This window comes from Arachis ipaensis, chromosome B5 (genome assembly GCF_059453495.1).
Source record: "Arachis ipaensis isolate K30076 ecotype BB chromosome B5, ASM5945349v1, whole genome shotgun sequence".
Taxonomy (NCBI): domain Eukaryota; kingdom Viridiplantae; phylum Streptophyta; class Magnoliopsida; order Fabales; family Fabaceae; genus Arachis; species Arachis ipaensis.
Genome location: NC_142440.1, coordinates 85,388,199 through 85,403,065, shown reverse-complemented (window position 1 = coordinate 85,403,065; position 14,867 = coordinate 85,388,199).

Genomic DNA, 14,867 nt, shown 5'->3' with positions numbered 1-14,867 from the left:
GAATCAAAACAACTTTTATCCCTTCCTCAACCAATGCATTCATTGAATTTTGCTTGGCAATCTTATATGATTGGATCCCAATCCCTTGGCTCACCAATTCTCTCTAAAAACAAACAAATTCCCAATCCCTTGGTTTAAATGTTCATAAGAAGAGATGATGCTCGATCACTGATTATACCACACAGTTTCATGAACCACAATTTGGTAGGATTACATGTCACAATATCCATCCAAACCCCAATCCAATTCACTGTGAGAAAGCTTCTCTAGCATGAATCCTCCATTCCTTTCCCAAGGTTCCGAAGGATTCCAATTATGGGTAGTTTCTTTCCCAAGACAACTACCCAATGGAATTAGATCGAGAAGCTTTCTAACAAAATTCAAGAGAAAAGGTTGAAGAAGAAGATAAAACTATTATTGATTCATTGAATTACAATAGAGCTCCCTAACCCAATGAAAGGGGTTTAGTGAGTCATAGCTCTGAATTCAATTACAAAACTAAAAGAAAATGATCCAAAATTCTCCGTGTCTCCCGATTTCCCCCTCAGGGGCTGGATTCCCCCTCAATCCCCAAAGTCCTTTTTCAAATGCAGAAACTAAGGCCTTTAAATAGGCTCCCTAAATTACAAAATGAAAATGAAATTCAAAGCAAATTACAATCAAATGAAAATAAACTATTCTAGATGATTCTTGTGGCCTTGATTTGGTGTTGTTGATGGGCCTTGCTTGCTTGAAGGGTAGAGTGACATAATTGATCCAAAAAGGATAATGATCCATTAAACTACACTCAAACGTTGCACCCCCCTTTCTTGAGTCGTCACTTTGTTCTCTTGTCAACCTTGCCAATTTGATGCCAAATATAGACTATTATACCTCGTTGGAAAGCTATGGATGTCAGCTTTCTAACGCAACTGGAAGCGCATCATTTGGAGTTCTACAACTCGAGTTATACTCCATGGAAGGTGAAGAGGTCAGCTGGCCTGATTGCATGTTGGTACTATGCTCTTCTATGCACATTACGGGGCTATTTTCTCCCTAAATTTTTAGTATCCACCATGCATGCCATATATGCTTGGAAAGCTCTAGATGTCTTCTTTCCAATGCATTTTTAATCACCTCATTTGGAGTTTTGTAGCTCAAGTTATTTATGTTTGAAGAAGGCATGGTCAAGCTGTTCCATATAACACGTTTAAGCTCCAGTTTAAGCTTAAACTGGAGCTTAAACGCTGGCACTCCCTGGAGGCACAAGCTCGAGCACGTTTAAGCTTCAGTTTAAGGTTAAACTGAAGCTTAAACGTGGAAATGGAAGAAGGCAACCCTGGAGTGTGGAATTGTCGAACACGTTTAAGCTTCAGTTTAAGGTTAAACTGAAGCTTAAACGTGGAAATGGAGGAAAGCCATCCTGGTTCATTTCTCAATTCTGGCGTTTAACTTCCAGTTTAAGGTTAAACTGGAAGTTAAACGCCACTTTCAGCTTTCATGATTTTGGCGTTTAAGCTCCAGTTTAAGCTTAAACTGGAGCTTAAACTCCACATGTGATATTCAAGCTTCCTTTATTGATTTTGTTGCTTCCTTGCCTAGCCTCTTCTTCCCTGAAATCATCCAAACAACTGCATCAAAGTCTTGCTAAAATTCATGAGAATTCTTCCATTCATAGCATTCAAGGAATATAACTAAAAACTCATGGAATTTGCATCAAAATCTTCATGTTGAATGATTTAAGACAAGCATGACTATTTGGCCCAAATGATTACTTAAGGCTCAAGAAAATGCATAAAACAACTAAAAATAAAAGAAAAAGGCTAGTGAAACTAGCCTAAGATGCCTTGGCATCGCAACACCAAACTTAATCCTTGCTTGTCCCCAAGCAAGTTCTGAATTATTGAGAAGAAAGAATGAAACAGAAAGTAAATTCATTAGCCATATCAGTAAGTAATTGACATTGATTAATGGCGTGTTCATGCAGAAAGTTGTTGCAGCATCACTTTATTGTTTCTTAGGTAAGAATGTCACTTTTTATGTTTCCACTAAAACACTGCTATGGCCTCTTGTTATTCACATATCCTTGGCAAGTTTCTTTTCTTTGTTTTTCTTTTTCTTTGAGCTTATTTGCTCCTTGTTGCTCAGTGTCATGTGTTGCACAAGCCTTTGGCATTTTCTTTTTCTTATCAGTGCACTACACATATCCACTACAGGCATTTTAGTTCACATTTCTTCTTGAGACATTGGTACCCAGCACCTCTTTGTGTGACTAAATGTTTTGTATTTAGGTTGCTCTTGATAATGGACTTTTGGTTGATAATCCCGGGTTAGTTAACCCAAGTTACCAAGTGTTGAAACACTCCTCAGAACCTATTCATCCAAGCATATCCTTAATACATAAACACCACAGGCATTTGTCTCAGAAGTTCAAACCATTGGTGCCTAGCTTACTTTCTCAATTTTTTTGCTTTTTGGTTGCCCTTTTTCAGTGGCTTTTTCTTCTTCTTCTTCTTCTTTCTTTTTCATGGCCAAAGACATTTATTCATCAAGATCCATAGACAGCATCCTAATTTCCACTAAAAGTGACAATTCTAACTTTATTTCTTAGTGAGCTGACTATTCAATCAAACATGCATACCACCACTTAATCTTATTTGATTTCTTACTAAATGGAATTGAGTTACTTTTGTTCAAACTTTTCTTTTATTTTTGGAAACAGAACAAGCATGGCAAGCATACATTTAAGCAAGTGAAGTTTATCCAGACACTTAGACTATCACTTATTTGGAAATTAAACAAACAGACAAACAAAAACTGCAATGACTCAAACTTAAAGCAGGGGTGCATGCAAACTTCCAATATCAGCAATTCAAAGTACAAGCAATTAAGTGACAATACAACCTTTTAGCATCTTCTTTGTTGTTCATCATCCTTCCTAGCCTTGGTGTTCTCTTTGATGATGATGTATATTCCTTCCATGAGATTGATTGACTTCCTGCAAAGCTATTAGAAGTTGCTTGTTCCCTAAGCACTTTGAGAATTGGTTAGCATGCATGTATGTTTGTAGGCCTCTGAACTTAGATTGGTGTGTGAACACCAAACTTAGTTCCTTGCCATATGCAGCAATTTGGATCATATGCAGAAAACCTCATGTGCTTTTATTAAGAAAATAACTATGAACTAGAAATTAAACTATTGTTCAAGTAGTTTCCCTGATTGGTTGGAGCTAGTGACTAGTCATGCTGAGGTAGAAATGTGCTTTTAATGAAGTTTTTGGTGGAACACCAAACTTAGAATCTCACATTCACCCTTGAATTGTTTTGGTGTGCAACACCAAACTTAGCTCCTTGCAATACAGATAAATCTACTTAACTCTTTTATTGAAATAACTAGAAAAGAAAAACTACCTTTGGTTGGGTTGCCTCCCAACAAACGCTCGTTTACTGTCATTAGCTTGACATGCTGTTCCTGACTTTCTTCCTCTTCCTCCAGTTTGTTAAGAGGAATGACTTCAAGTGGATAAAGGAGCTAGTTAGTGCCCCTTGTTGTGAATGCCTCTTTCCAGCAAGCTTTCCCTTGTGATTGGCTTGAGTGAACTTGCTTGTTGGCTCAGGAGTTGGATTGTTCTTCGACCTTCTCTTCTTCATGGATATGGTCCTTTGTTTCTCGGTCACAATCCTCATTTTGGTGCTTGTTTCTACTGCCTTCACATCCTTGATCTCAGAACTTGGTTGTTGTTGGACAGTTGGAGTATCCTGTTCATCAAAAGCTTCCTGAATTTGTGGTTCAATGAACCCTTCCTCTTTGCAACTCTCTGTTTCATTGGAGTGTGATCTCCCTTGATTGACTTTCTCCCTTTCTTGTTCTTCTGATTCCTCCCTTGGGTTTGCCATGGTATCACTAGAAGAATTGTGGGTAGGGATTTGCTTTGATAGATATCCAATTTGTGCTTCTAGCTTTTGAATGGCAGCACCTTGATTTTGTAAGTTGGATATCACTTCTTCCTTAAAGCTTTTCAAATCAGCCACATCTCTGCCCATAGTTGCAAGCATTCCTTCTATCCTGGTTAACTGATCATGAAGTGATTGGTTCGGATTGGGTTGATGAGGTTGATTATCTTGGCTGTGATATGGTGGCTGGGAGTATGTGTTTTGTGTGGGCTGATAGAGTCTTTGGTTGGAGTGTTGGTAGTGGTATGACTCTTGTGTGTAGTGGAATGAGTCTTGTGGATAGTGAAATGAATTGTATGAATTTGAGAAGGAATTTTGTGCTGAGAAATGCTCAAGTGATGAAGAATTTGGATATGTAAAACTAGGAGGTGAGGTTGGATAATTCAGAGGTGATGGCTCTTGATGAATGGGGTGTGAATAAGTGAAATCTCTTTGGTTTTGATCTTCCCAGCCACAACTTGAGTAGTGATCAAATTCACCAAAACATGGACCATTTTGTGGCTCTGGGAAGTACCCCGTTTCCTGTTCCTGATACTCCCACCCACCATGAGCATAATAACATGAATCATTCTGTGGTGGTGGAGAGTTTCTCATGAATTTTGATTGACCAAAAGATGATGGATACTCCTTTCTTTTTTGCAATGTGCTCAGTCTCAAACAATACTCATCCAAAGATAGTGGAAATTCCATAGTGAGGCAATATCACAAACAGCTAGTGGTTAGTATGCTAACAAGTGAATAAGCAAAGAAAACAAATTAAAATTTGCAGAAATTAGCAGTAATAAACTGAAACAAAAACTATTAACAAAAGAAAAGAAAAATTGCTCAATCTAGTTAACTTCCAATTGGAGAATTGTCAATCGAAAACCAATCCCCGGCAACGGCGCCATAAACTTGATGCGCATAAACTTGTTATGCTACGATTTAGGAAATTGCACGATCGGCAAAATTCCTTCCGGCAAGTGCACCGGTTATCGTCAAGTAAAAACTCACAATAGAGTGAGGTCGAATCCCACAAGGATTGGTTGAGTGAGCAATTCGGATTAGAAGTATGTTCTAGTTGAGCGGAATCAAGATTTAGATGAGAATTGCGGAATGTAAAATTGCATGAATTAAAGAGCGAGAAGCTAAATTGCTGAAATTAAAAGGGATGGGGTGATTGCATGAATTTAATTGCAGAATGTAAAGAGAAAGTGGTAAATCAGAAATGGGGAATTCATTGGGTGTTAGGAGATATTGAGATCTCCGAATCAAAACAACTTTTATCCCTTCCTCAACCAATGCATTCATTGAATTTTGCTTGGCAATCTTATATGATTGGATCCCAATCCCTTGGCTCACCAATTCTCTCTAAAAACAAACAAATTCCCAATCCCTTGGTTTAAATGTTCATAAGAAGAGATGATGCTCGATCACTGATTATACCACACAGTTTCATGAACCACAATTTGGTAGGATTACATGTCACAATATCCATCCAAACCCCAATCCAATTCACTGTGAGAAAGCTTCTCTAGCATGAATCCTCCATTCCTTTCCCAAGGTTCCGAAGGATTCCAATTATGGGTAGTTTCTTTCCCAAGACAACTACCCAATGGAATTAGATCGAGAAGCTTTCTAACAAAATTCAAGAGAAAAGGTTGAAGAAGAAGATAAAACTATTATTGATTCATTGAATTACAATAGAGCTCCCTAACCCAATGAAAGGGGTTTAGTGAGTCATAGCTCTGAATTCAATTACAAAACTAAAAGAAAATGATCCAAAATTCTCCGTGTCTCCCGATTTCCCCCTCAGGGGCTGGATTCCCCCTCAATCCCCAAAGTCCTTTTTCAAATGCAGAAACTAAGGCCTTTAAATAGGCTCCCTAAATTACAAAATGAAAATGAAATTCAAAGCAAATTACAATCAAATGAAAATAAACTATTCTAGATGATTCTTGTGGCCTTGATTTGGTGTTGTTGATGGGCCTTGCTTGCTTGAAGGGTAGAGTGACATAATTGATCCAAAAAGGATAATGATCCATTAAACTACACTCAAACGTTGCACCCCCCTTTCTTGAGTTGTCACTTTGTTCTCTTGTCAACCTTGCCAATTTGATGCCAAATATAGACTATTATACCTCGTTGAAAAGCGATGGATGTCAGCTTTCTAACGCAACTAGAAGCGCATCATTTGGAGTTCTACAACTCGAGTTATACTCCATGGAAGGTGAAGAGGTCAGCTGGCCTGATTGCATGTTGGTACTATGCTCTTCTATGCACATTACGGGGCTATTTTCTCCCTCAATTTTTAGTATCCACCATGCATTCCATATATGCTTGGAAAGTTCTAGATGTCTTCTTTCCAATGCATTTTGAATCACCTCATTTGAAGTTTTGTAGCTCAAGTTATTTATGTTTGAAGAAGGCATGGTCAAGCTGTTCCATATAACACGTTTAAGCTCCAGTTTAAGCTTAAACTGGAGCTTAAACGCTGGCACTCCCTGGAGGCACAAGCTCGAGCACGTTTAAGCTTCAGTTTAAGGTTAAACTGAAGCTTAAACGTGGAAATGGAAGAATGCAACCCTGGAGTGTGGAATTGTCGAACACGTTTAAGCTTCAGTTTAAGGTTAAACTGAAGCTTAAACGTGGAAATGGAGGAAAGCCATCCTGGTTCATTTCTCAATTCTGGCGTTTAACTTCCAGTTTAAGGTTAAACTGGAAGTTAAACGCCACTTTCAGCTTTCATGATTTTGGCGTTTAAGCTCCAGTTTAAGCTTAAACTCCACATGTGATATTCAAGCTTCCTTTATTGATTTTGTTGCTTCCTTGCCTAGCCTCTTCTTCCCTGAAATCATCCAAACAACTGCATCAAAGTCTTGCTAAAATTCATGAGAATTCTTCCATTCATAGCATTCAAGGAATATAACTAAAAACTCATGGAATTTGCATCAAAATCTTCATGTTGAATGATTTAAGACAAGCATGACTATTTGGCCCAAATGATTACTTAAGGCTCAAGAAAATGCATAAAACAACTAAAAATAAAAGAAAAGGGCTAGTGAAACTAGCCTAAGATGCCTTGGCATCAGATCCTCCTCCTCCTCATCATCCACAGCTGCAACTATGTCCTCAGATCCAGCAGAAACACTGCTGTCACTATGTACAAAACCATTCGCAAGCACAGGTCCGTTCGCGTATATAGGAGCTACCCCACCGTCCGGTAGTGCCGGCTCATCAGGCTGTGGAAAGTCGGGGATCGGCTCAGGGGGAAAAATCCCACTCTGGTGGTATCACAGGTACGTAGTCATCAGCTAACTCAGGCTCATCAGGAATGATAGGCTCAGGTACCGCCTCATTCAAAGGTTGAGCTGGTATAGGGTGCTCAGGATCATCAGGAAAAGGATGTCCAGGTGCGTCAGGGTGTAACCAGGATAAGGGAAAGTCGTAAGGAGCATCAGGGTCAAAATGCGGGCTAGACAGAGGATGTTGAAAAGCTCGATTAGGTAACGCATATCATCTAATACGAGGCTCCAAACCCATAATGAAGTAACTGTGATGTACCGGATACTCGTAGACGTAAGGGTCCTCGAACTCATAGAAGATCACGCCCGTCTCCATCTGAGGGGGGAGGAAGGGAGAGAAGGGGTAAGAACTGGGGAGTTCTTAGTAGGGTCGGGGTTATTAGTTACGTTCATTTATTTGATTCCGATTAGCAGATAGATATTAGAATACAGTAAAGTAGTAAACAGTAGTTAAAATAGATAGGGAAAACAGAAAACAGAACACAAACAGAAGAGTGCAAGAAAATAAAGCATAGACATAACACTCAAGCAAACAAACATAAAGAAATTGATCAAACACAAGTAGGAATGCAACAGAGAATAATGCACAGACAAGAATGATGCATGTCTAGTCCTAGTGCAGGTAATGAGCTCATTTGTCGGTTTCTACCCGCTCCCGACGTAACCCAGCATTACTAGCCGGATATGGCTTTCCTGTTGGCTATACCCCTGTGTACAGGAAATAACCCCTCTGCCACCACAGGGTCCACTGCACGCAGGAAATAACACATCTGCCACTGCAGGGTTGTATGCCGACACACCTTCTGTATACAGGAAATAACCCCTCTGCCACTACAGAAATGGAACAGGTGGTCACGGTACTTCTGTAGCAGGAAATAACCCCTCTGCCTTACAGAAATAAAATATGGATCTGTACCGCAGGAAAGCGTTTCTCAGTGGTTGCACCATTATCTATCTGACTGCTACAATGTAGTAGATGAACATATAGATATCTCTGAGGTTTCCTTAATGCAACAGATGACCTCTCAATAGGTCCTCTACTCTTTATCATATTACTCTCTTCGCTTTGTCTCTTTATTCTGCTCTGTTTATTCCTTTCTCTGCGCTTCCTCACTTTATTCTGCTTTCTCTATTTAACGTATGTATTTAAAGCTTATGTAAATTTCGGTATGATTAGTTAGCCTGCCCCAAGTATAGGTTCATTAAGTCTATACTGAAACAGTTTAACTTTTCATATAATACCTAACCCTATTCGCAAATCAAGAACTAACTATGTTGCCCTAGTTCGTTCACTAGTCTTTGTCTGTTTCTCTGTTGTTAAAATTTTACAGACTTTTTCTTCGATTTTTATCTTTTCTTCAACTTTTTATCTTTTCTTTATCTTTGCCTCACTAATATGTTTTTACCACTCCCTAAGTGTTTTATGAAGGTAATTATGAGATTCTGCGCTTAAAGTTGTCTTTCTAAAGCTTTTACAGAAAACTGCCTTTTTCGCATTATTTTATTATTTTTATTAAAATATTATTTTATTAATATATTTTCGAAAATTAACTTTACTTTAACCTTTAACCTTTAAAATTCACTTTTTACCACCCGTAACTTTTAATATTTCTACTTTTACCACCCTAACTTCCAGAAATTACCATATAACCCCTTAAACACCAAAAATTTTACTTCCTTGCCCTTTTATGAATCAAAAAGGTGTTCTTCATTGTTCTTCACCACACTCAAAGTGTTCTTCATGTTCTTCATAAATTCTTCAGATTCTTTCTCTGTTTTTACCCGTTTTTCAGTCTTTTCAGCAACCGATTTTTACTATAATTCATAATAAATTAGCAGCCACTAAAACCCCATCTTTTCTACATGATTTCAACACAAATTGAACCTCAATTTAAGCTTATGGTTTCGTTTTTTCAGCTGCCCAAGAACATGAACTTTAAAGCTTAAATTTCATCAAATTTCATCAGAATTTCACCAAATTTTCACCAAAAATCAATCATATATGCAACCAATTTTTAGCACAGCCAAATAATACAACATTCACACATCTCAAACACAATTAATCAAGATTAATTTCGTGACACCCTACCTGGTCTTGCTGCTTCTAATTCAATCAAACTTTCAGGTGGTCCTTAAACACTTTTTCCTCCTAAATCACATCAAGAAAACACATATTTAAGCATGTTTCCTTGAAACTGAATCAAAAGAGAGATGGTACAGCCAACTCACCTTGATCCCAGCCTTGATAAGTCATATGATCATGTAGAGAAAGAAGAGAGGATCATTTTGGTCGGATTGGAATTTTGATTTGAGTTTTAGTTCAGCAGAAATCAAGCTTTGAAGATTTGGAACTAAGAACTTTTCTCTCTTTTTCTCTCTACCTATTTTCGGCCACAAAGTGAAAATGAGCCAGCCTTGGGGGTTTTGGGGGTGTAGGGTGAGTTGTGATTGGTTGGCTTGGAGGTGGATTAAAATAATATTAAAATATCTCAGGTGTATAACTACTAAAACTAGATGCATCGGAACACTTGCAAAAACATGTCTAAAAATTATTTTCTAAGCTACTAGCATAAATGACACTAGTAACATATTTATTATGAGAATGAAACATGAATAATGAGGCCTTAGCATTGCTAAAGTCATCAGGGAGTGCTGGTGCTAAGCTGCACCAGTAAATTGTGAACCCGGTTAAACCGGTTTTCCGTTTTTAACTAAAACTGATCAGGTAACCTCATAATATCATTCAAGAGGGTTCTAATACTCATATAATGATAATATCATCCTATTATCTCTCTCCTCTCATAAATCGAGTCCGGTTTGTCAAACTGAGATTATTTACGAAAAATCGAATTAAAACTCCTAACCGATACGGTTCAAAAACTAGATTCCTCGTGATTGCATTATCGAGCTTGTCTCGGAAAAGGTTCTAACTTAAAGATGACATGATGAAAATGAGGATTGAGATACTTGATGATATATCAAAGGTTTTCCCCTTACTGATCTTCCGGAGAAATTCGTACTTTCAGAATAGATCTCGCGTACTCGAAAACCGGGGTTGTTACATTCTACCCTCCTAAAAGAAAATTTTTCCCTCAAAATTTCAGTTACCTGAGAATAAATGCGGGTAATCAGCTTTCATCTTATCTTCCAATTCCCAAGTGTGCTCTTCTTCTCCTCTTTGTCCCCAAGCTACTTTGACTAAGTGAACAGTCTTGCCTCTCAGCTGCTTATCGTTTCTTTCTACGATCTGAACTGGTGATGCTTGATATGTCAAATCGTTTCGTAACTGTACTGTCTCTGGTTGTAAAATATGACTCTCGTCGGGAATATATTTCTTAAGTTGCGAGACATGAAAAACATCATGAAGGTTTGACAAATATGGAGGAAGGGCTACTTGATAAGCTACTAGACCGACTCTTTTAAGTATTTGGAAAGGTCCTATGTATCGAGGGTTAAGCTTTTTAGTCTTAAGAGCTCTACCTATTCCAGTAGTCGGGGTTACTTTAAGAAAGACATGGTCTCCCTCACTAAACTCTAAGGGTCTACGTCTATTATCGGCATAGCTCTTTTGACGGCTCTGTGATGTCTGGATCTTCTGGCGAATCCCCTTTATCTTCTCAGTAGTTTCTTGCACTAAGTCTGGACCTAAGACACTGGCTTCTCCGTCGTCATTCCAACACAATGGTGTCTGACATCTTCTTCCATAGAGAGCTTCATATGGTGCCATCCCGATACTTTGTTGGTAGCTGTTGTTGTAGACGAACTCGACCAATGGCATATATCTATCCCAACTGCCTTGGTTATCCATTACACAAGATCTTAGCATGTCTTCCAATGTTTGGATTGTCCGCTCTGATTGTCCGTCTGTTTGAGGATGGTATGCTGTACTCATATGCAATTCTGTTCCCAATGCTTTCTGGAAAGCTCTCCAGAATCTGGAAGTAAACCTCGGATCTCGATTTGAAACAATTGATGACGGTATTCCGTGCAATCGTACGATTTCTTGAATATATATCCGTGCCAGCCTTTCTAATATATAGCTTTTCATACTTTCCTAAACCAAAAATACAAGCCAAACACAGTCTTCAGTCCATCTCATAATTAACCACGGCCCTAGGCCCAAGCAACTCAATCAACAACCAAATCATTGCAATCCAACCAATTTTCAGTCAAAAACACAAGTAAGAAGGTTCAAACACAATCAAACAGTTATATCAAGTAAAGCAATTAGCAATTAAACATAGCTATTCACATAGGCAAACCAATTATAATATGCACACCCAAACAATGTCATATAAATGCATATGATGCATGCCTATCCTACTGGCCATGAGCTCATGCGTCGGTTATGTTGCCAGACCCGACTCGGATAAGCGGGATTCAACCACCATCCTTATCCGTAGGTTCCACAAGCAAGCGGGACTAAACCACCATCCTTGCTCGGAACACGCAAGCGGGATTTAAACCACCGTCCTTGCCAAATAATTTATCAATATGTGAGTGGGACAAAACCACCATCCTCACTGCAGGTGGGACAACACCACCATCCCTGCATAACAGTTTACGCACTGAGCAAGCGGGACTATACCACCATCCTTGCCAGGCCTCATCATATTCTCAATAACATCTACAGTCAATCAGATTCAAAATCTTATTTCAAAAATCATTCTTAGCTCACTTACTTTCAAATCACAAACGTATTCAGTTCACATCTTGCCAAGAACCATTTTGCTAAAATAAGTTTTCTTTTCAAAACTTCCAAACCACCTCAAAACCATGTCAACTTACAATCTCTTCTGAACTACTCAATCATTCATTTTCAAACCGTTCGCTTGATCACTTTAAAGTCAAAAGTTATTAATTAAAACTCACGGCAAGGTCTCAAGACTTTAGGGAAAAAACCAACGGCTTCATTTCTATAAATTCAGTGAAGATTCTTAAAAATCATTGTTTTCTTAATTTAATTTATACAAAGGAAGTTTCTATACCCATTTAAAACCAAGTCATAGAAATCAGAAGTTTAGAACCAAATTCGAATCCAAAATCAATCTCGATTTCATTCTTGAAACCAATTCTTTCATCCTTTTCCAAGAACCTCACAAAACGACGTCACCCAATCAAAGCCCCTTTTTCTTGTAATTTCATTAAAGTTCCTCTGACCAAAATTCGTAAGTCCAACTCAAAACATAAGCCCTTTTTATACGTAAAATCGAGCTTAAAACATAATACTTTCCTAAGTGCTTTAAAATCGTAAGGTAATTCTTTTCTGAATAAATCGAACTCAAGATATGTTTTTCTCAAACAGATTAAATTCAAAACATAACTTTTTCCTTAGTAAATCAAGTAATACGATTCCTCAAGATTAAACTTTTCTAAATAACATTTCAACAAAGTTTTAGATTTTATAGAAAATTCGGCAACATCTCCCCTAAAACCTGGACTCTGCCACCCTTTTCGGGTTCCCTCTTTCTCCACAAACCACCAGTCCTTTTCCCAACAATTTTCAAACAGATAATTCTCAATCAATCAGACGTTCGCAATTCATAATATTTAACAAATCAATCATACTCCACAATTCCAACTAATCCATCAATCCAACTCCAATCTCATCAATTCATATTTACTTTTCACATATCATGGAATCCTCTTAAAATTAAACTCAATCAACTAGTAATCCCAAAAATCAGTCTTTCGTAATTCTAATTATTTTAATGTCATTTACTCTTTAGCACAGTTACTATTTAGTTTTAAAAGTCAAATTTGAAAAGAATGATTTAGTAATCAAACTTCAATCTTTTAACTGTTCTCAAACGTAATTCTAATTAATTATAAATCAACTTTAGCAACCATCAAAGCCAATTCCAATTAGTCGTTGTCGGTATCACAGCCGTTCCGTTACATCAGATAACTAAAAACAACAATAAGCACTTATTCTTAAAAATCAGAATACAGCCACAACTTAGCCAGAATTAATCTTACCAATTAATCAATCACTCACAGCAACAGAACCAGTCACAATCACAGCCTTAATCTAAACTCCATTCATCAATTATCAAAACGTCAGATTTTTAATAATTAACTCAACATTTTTCAGCTTAATAAGTAACATTAAATAAATCATTCACAGCCCCATTTCAACTAATTTCAACCCGTCACAAGTCCATTTCACAGCCATTCCAATATACTAAAATTCCAATTCAATATCAAACAATTCAAAATAACTCACTCAAGATCAAAATCTCAGCCAACTCATCGCAAAAAAAATCAGTAATTCAAACTACAATTCACAACCAGATTTCAACCAATTCAGCAATATCACATAAGATCAGAATTTCCAACAAATCCACTACCGTTACACTATATCAAATAAACAGCACATCATTCAATTCAATATAAATCTGCCAAAGATCAGAATTTCAATCAGTTAGCAACCATCAAGCAAACTAGCCTATGGCAACCAGCTCAACATAATCAAATAACAGGATTCTCAATAATTCCAATCAATTAGAAAATCGGTAATAGTTACAGCCTTAAATCAAAATCAATATCACCAGTTTAATCTCTGTTCACAACGACATTTAATTCGAATCATAACTCAGAAAAATCACAATAGCTAACCATTCTCAAACACATTTCAAGTCATTCTTGTCAATTAAGAAATTCTTAACTATTATTAACCATTTTCACTTTTCCAATAACTTTGTAGGCATTCTAAATTAAAAACGTTAAATCCTCTACCTTAGAGTGTCGAAATTTGCAGAATTTAAGCGCGACAGCCCCAATATTCCAAATCCACAGCAGCAGCAGTAGTTTTGGCATCTCTAATCAACAATAGCGGCACTCTATCAGGTTTTGGCACCCGCTCTGTTCCCATAGCAGCCACAGTGGTGGTTCTGAGCAGCTCCGGTGGCAGTGAAAAGCCTCAGTGTCAGCCAAACAGCGATGGTAATGCCTCAGAGTGGATCTAAAGCAAGGACAGAGCAACAAAACCAACAGTTCCAGTAGTGGCGGTGGCTTCTTATCACATCCCAGAAACTAGAAGCAGAAGTAAAACTGGAGAGCGCTCCTCCTCCAGCGGCGGCTTTGTAAGATGCGACAGTAGCAGATTGCGACAACAGCGTACGGTGGCAGCTCGCGAGGAAGGCGATGGCAAAACGGCGGCGGTCAGTGGCACGACAGCGGCGACTGGATGCAGCTCCTCCAGCCCGCGTCTTCCTCTCTCTGCCAGCGTCGTTCAGTCTTGGCCTTCCTCCTCGACGTAATGCGGCGACGACCAGAGCAGCTCGTGGCTCCATGGGTAACGGCAGTGAGGCACGAGCTCCCTCTCTCTCTCCGACGCGAGCTCTCTCTCTCTTCCCTTCTCCGCGGTCCCTTCCCCTGTTTCTCCCCTTTTTGCTCGATCTATCTCTCCGATGGCACGGCTGGCAACGTCGCCAGTGATGGGATCGACAGCGACCAGCTGGCGGCGACAGCAACCTTCCTGGCCGGCGCGCTCTCCTCTGTTTGTGTGTGTGTGTTTGATTGTGTGCCGCTGAGAGTGAAGAAGAGGGTGGTTAGGGGGGTGACGGCTGCTGCTGTGTGTCTCAAGCTTGGTGAGTCTGCTGGGGGCATTGGGGTTTGGGGAAAGGCTGCGGCTGTGGTGAGGGGGCCA